This window comes from Ascaphus truei, chromosome 8 (assembly GCF_040206685.1).
Source record: "Ascaphus truei isolate aAscTru1 chromosome 8, aAscTru1.hap1, whole genome shotgun sequence".
NCBI classification, from domain to species: Eukaryota; Metazoa; Chordata; class Amphibia; order Anura; family Ascaphidae; genus Ascaphus; species Ascaphus truei.
In genome coordinates, this window is record NC_134490.1 from 38,603,532 (window position 1) to 38,609,531 (window position 6,000).

Sequence of the window (6,000 nt, forward strand, 5' to 3'; positions counted from 1 at the left end):
CAGGGGAGTAGCTAGAAAAAAAAATTCTGAATAGAGAGAAGAAAAAAAGAAGACAGAAAGAAGAGGGGGAGGGTGCACCAAGTGTTGACACATTCTGAAAGCTTAAACTCTACAGAGTATGACTACAGAATGACAAAACTCGTTTAGACCCAACATATAAAGGATGTATTTTTCTATACCCAAGGTGTTAAGATACAGGCGTATATAAGGCTTCTAATCATATCTACTACACACTATAGTCAGCTGCATGCACTTAATCCGACCACAGGTGACCCATGGGTTCCCACTGTAATATCTATGACATTGTCCGTGCCATTTATTTTTAAAATGCAAGCTCTTCAGGGCAGTGACCTCCACCCCTACAGTCACTTTTGGATCTTTCAAGCGTATTTCAGTGTGTATGTTTGCCCGCAGTATGCAGACTGTTCTATAAATTATTAGATTGCACTATCTACAAGGAAAAGGACACATTCACACCGCTCATTTACTCACTGTATCCCATCTGCACATTATTGCCTGTATTACACTTTGTACCTCGGGAAAATCCTTATGTAAAGAAGTGGCTTGCACACTGTATATTTAAAAAGTGTGTGTCACCTTGTAACAGGTCACAGCTGCATCACAAAAAAAAATATATGCATGCCCGCCAAGAATTAAAAATAAAGCATTTATTTCTACGTTTCGGCTCCCAATAGAGTCTTTCCCAAGAAGCTTCTAAAGAAGGGCTCCATTGGGAGCCAAAATAAATGCTTCATTTTTCATTCTTGGAGAGATAGGCTAGAACAGACATATAGACGTTTTAAAAATCAGTTTAATTCCACACAAGTTAAAATCCTATTTGCTTTGGTCGCAGATACAGTACACATTTAGATTGCAAGCTCTTTTGTAGTGTTATTGCTGTGGTGGCTGCTCTTCTCCCTATTACATATGCATTCTTTGTAGCACGATGTGTATACCTGAACATTAAACTAGTTCAGTACTATAGGAAAATGCCTTTTTGTTCTGCTTGGCTTCATGTAGTCGATAAATAATTGTCTGGGTAGTAGAATGTGTATGTAACCCCTTTGCTGCTCAGCAATAGGCTGTAGACACCTCTGGCAGCATTGGGGTTAAATTACATGATCCAACCCAATTAACAGTAGTATTTATTTTAAAAAATTATTCTTAATTAGGGCTCAAATGTTCTCAAACACCAGAAGCTCTTGCACAGTTGCAGATCCACAGAGCAAAGCGCTCAACCACCTAACACCTTTTCGATCACCTAGAACACCCGGCATCATTGCTCAATTTCTGCTTTGCTGCTTTCTACGTTATAACCGCGCCACATGGAAAAATCAGTCGGGGGAAGACAGATTGCACATTCTGCAAACACACAACGTGACCCTTTCACAGCCGGAGGGCCAGTATCGCACTGCAGAGAACGACTACAAGGCAGAGCGATGCGTTGCCGACCACTCCAGCAATAAAGCAATGCCATTTATAGCAGTTGACCCCTAATGCCAGCACCAGATACTGTAAACACTGCAAAAATTCACAGACACATTGATACATACAAGCACTAATGCACAAACGCAATGGATATACAGATACAAACGTGTATGTATATAATACTGTACACACATACCATAACACTAATAGACCGACAAACAGATCTCCATGTGCACAGTCACATGTACACAGATAGACTGACCCAACCATGACTATAAACACATTGAAAGCCAAGAATTTTTATTTTGTTTATTATATGGCTGCTACACATCGGCCATTTTTAAATCCCCACAACGTCTTTACATCAATTTGATGCCAAAACCGAAAAATACATGCTGGCTCTCACAGCGATAAATGGTACCAGTGGGGGAAAGGGGAGAGCAGAAGAGGCTTAAAAATACAAACATGTCGGCCTTTAGAAATACATTCAACATAAGGGGAAAAAAAAAACATTTCTAGTGATCTAAATGCCTTCGGGTTATATATTAAAAAAAAAAAAAGCTAGCTATTTAACAAGGACGCAAAATTCAGTAGACTGTATTTTAAAGGTTGATAGTTAAGTTACACTAACAATTTAAGATGGGATTTTTTTTTTTGTATGAACTTTTTGTTTCTCCCCAGAGCAGAGGTCTAGTTTTGCAAGTAAAGACATAACCTAAATCATCACACTTCTTACCTCTGGCTTTTCTCACCTTATAAACACTTCGTTTTATTTTACGTAAATGTCTTCAGCACATACACATTGGAGAAAGAGGCCTCATGCAAGCCCTTACAGACATGTAGTGATAGAAATTATACGGCAATTAGCTCAGCCGTGGTGGAAAATGTTACAACGTACAATGTAAATGCAGGATAACTGGGCCAAGACTAGATTGTGTCAATATATAGAATGAGCCAACGCCATGCAAAAACAAACACAACAAACTCTACAAAGAATTTCTGTTATATGTATACATCTCATATCTACGGATACCAGAAATTCTAAACAGAAATAAATATAACATATGTATGGATAGATCTCATATCTACGGATGTTATATTTATTTATAACAATGTTTTGCCGGGAAGCAATACATTGCGAGTTACCTCTCGTTTTCAAGTATGTCCTGGGCATAGTAGTGAATTGCAAAAACCAATTGTCCTTAAAGAACACAACACACATACATACATAGACACAGTGAGAGATGTGTGAATATACACATACAATTATGCATAATACAAACCTCTCCCACACAATAAACAGAACAATTGTAACTTTAAACTTAGCATCTGAAAACCTTGTCAAATCCCCTTTTAATTGTTAAAAATATATATTTAGTTTTTTAATGTAGCAGTGCAGTGGGAAACTGAACAGTGTTGCCAAGTGGTAGCTTCACTTGTCTTGGAAGTGGAGCAGACAGCTGAAGGCCTATGACTGCTAGTCTCTTCCTTCCCCTCCCCCACTAAATATTTCAAAGAGCTTACAATCTAATAAGTTGCTCAGAGTGCCTCCTGTTGCGTTACAAAGCACCCGTCGTTTAACGAACTATATATCTAGAATTAGATGGAATTAAAAATCAACGACAATTCATTTACAGGACGGATTCTCCATGGAAGAAGCTATTTTCTCCTAAAATCAAACCAGTCGGTATCAGTCAACGAATGGGCATAAGAAAAGAATTAAGACCTTTGTGGCCATATCTGTTAACCCTTCCATGGCTCAAGGGGTCTGCCAAGCGCAGCATTAAAAATAAGCAGCCAGTGCAAAGCCTTTGAAGTTTTTTTTTTTTACATTTTAAATCATTCACAGAAGTTTGTCTTTTTCTGCTGAATGCCTCAGCCCCTCTACCCTCAGTTAACACATAGCAGATGTTTCTGTAGCTCAGAGACTCACCCCCCCCCTCCTCCTCCTCCTCTGCCCGCCACCCTCTCTCCCTCCCCTCTTCAACAAACTGTGTCAAGCCCCTGCCAAACTCACTCAGGAAGCACCAATTCCTTATGGACAAAAGGCTCATATCCACCATTACACTATGCCATGCGTCCCCTATACAGCACCACTGATACCGGGGAGGGGGGGATACATTAAAAAAAATATCAAATAAAAGCAGCGTTTTAAGGCCCAAGGAAGAGCTGGATTCATAAAGCAAACACCAGAAATAATATTTATATGGGGAAGAAAAAAAAAAGTTTTGTAAACTTGTCACAAACCCAAATGACCAAGAAAATGGGAAAACTTGGAATTATTTTTGTTCATGGTATTATGTGTAGTTCTACGTTGATACAAAAAAAAGATAAGCTTCTGATGCTTTTATTTAAATGTTGCAGGGAAAGGCCCGTGTGGTTTTAATCCTGATGGGAAAAAAATTAACTTGTAGGGCGAAAGACAATAAAGCAGCGGATTTAAAGCGGATTTGTGAGCGACATGTTTATTGGGGGAAAAAAAGGGTACTTTTTACCAAAGTGGAAACGTTAAATAAATTGTAAAAGAAGCCCCTGTCCATATACATATATATATATATATATACACATACATGAAAATTATATTCAGCCAATATGCAACGAGAAACAAGTTTAAGATAGAACAGAACTTTTGGGCACATGAGCTCTCAAATTCTCTAAACAGAAACAATAGAGAAGACAGATTGCAGAGGAAAACCAGGACATTTTAAATTCAATTTAAAAAACAAGCTTTTGAGGCCCATGAAAAGTGGAATAGAACAATGCAACATATAGTGCAAAGCTAAATTACAACTGTTACACTAACCCCAACTCTGCTTGTTATTAACATGCTGCCAGTGCAGAGGAAACAAACTGTCTTCTGGACAGAATAGCTGACAATCTAAAAAGTGGTTTCATTGTTTGGAAAACAGACGAACAAAGCATCACAACATTATACACAATTTCAGAACACACTTTGCCAGGGAGAAAACTGAACAAAAAAATGGGTAGGCTGTGTGTGTGTGATGTATGTGTGTGATAGTGTATATGTATATATATACATATACACTAACACACACACACACACTATACATGTACACAGACAAATCACAACATGTTAAGTATATACACATACAAACCCGTTTATTAGTTTTGTTCTATAAAAAAACAAAAAAAAAGGCAGGGTATTATATATTACCATAATTTTTATTATTTATAGTTGTATATATTTACCTCTCTAGAAAGACAACATCCAGTAGGTGAGCATGGAGCTGAGAGGGAATCAATGCAGTTAAATCCCCAAGAAGAAGCAGGTCTGAGCAGGGAGAGACTCCCAGGGTTGGGAGGAGAGGAAGCAGCGCTGGCTTTTTTGGGGGTCCCTCCTGTGGCCCCTGTCCCCCTCCTGGCTGCTATTTTTTTTAGGGGGGGGTCCTGCTCCTTTCCTTTGAGGTGGGGGGGGGGGGGCGCTGCAGATTTCTCTTTTCTTGTCTGGTCTGAGGAGCAGCAACTGTAACTACTTCCAAGGCTACAATGTAACAAGAGAGAGGAGTGAGGGAGGGGGGAGGAGAGGAATGAGGGAGGGGGACAGAGGAGGAGGAGGGGGAGAGAGGGAAATCCACACCTCCCCCCTCTATACAGCTCACCCCTCCCCCCAAACAGCCCCCCTGTGCCTCAGCCTGATTACACCCCTTCTATTTACAAGGCCTCGGCCATAACACCCCCCCCCTCTCTTTTTAACCTAACCCTTCTTTCAACTACCCCCTTATCCGTCTATCTGCCCCCCCCAACTGTACACACCTACCTATCCCCGCTGTCCTTACATCTACCCCCTGCCTCGCCTACCTCCTCCTGTACTCACCATCCGCCCGCTTCTAGCCCCCTTGACACCCCACGGAGCCGGAGGGCGGGAGCGGGAGCGAGGGACTATTTCCTCTTCCTCCCCTGGCGGAAGAACACTAGGAGCCTGATCGGCGGAATGAGACGACCAAAAGAAAGAGCGTGACGCGCGCGTAGTCACCACGCGATATAACGAAAACCCGCCCCCTAATCCCTCGACCACCGACCAACCAGAGGCCGAGTGACAGACTGGCAGACGTGCGGGCCAATCAGAAGGAACGACCGGGCTCCTCCCCCTCATCTCACTAGGGTTCTCGCCCACATGAGTTCTCTGTTGCGAGGCAAGAGGCCCCATGAAGTGCTTAGAATTTTTAGGTTAACGTTTCCGCCCGCGTCAAATAAGCTTGTGCCACAGGCTTAAAAAAAACCTTATGTACCACATTGATTTATTCCCATAATGATGTATTTGTTATGACATCTTAATCCTGTTCTTTTTTTCCCCAATGTCTCCATTTATTTTATCAAGTAAAATATACGAATAATTGAATGCGCTGTCGCTGTGAAGCGATTAATAAATGCAGTGAAAAGTGTATTTAACCAAAGAAATTGTAACAAAACAGATATTCCCCCCCCAAAAAAGTGTATTTTTTTTCCCTTCATATTCGTGGGTTAAAGAAAAGTGATTTGAAATAAAGCAGTGGTCTCGCCACCTCCACACTTTGACCACTAACTGAATCGCTTTTCAATAGAAGCCCCCCC

General features: G+C 41.0%; 1 protein-coding gene across 1 annotated transcript in view; it reads right to left on the bottom strand.

Annotated features, from left to right (window-relative positions):
• TCF3 (transcription factor 3) overlaps positions 1–5,409 on the bottom strand; it is a 105,186-nt gene extending 99,777 nt beyond the window's left edge. Inside the window, exons 1-2 of the mRNA XM_075611545.1 lie at positions 5,264–5,409; positions 4,639–4,930 (exon numbers count right to left, since the gene is read on the bottom strand). The gene's annotated coding sequence lies outside the window, so the exon portion shown is untranslated. The remainder of the gene's footprint in view (positions 1–4,638; positions 4,931–5,263) is intronic.
• Between the last annotated feature and the right edge of the window lie 591 nt (positions 5,410–6,000).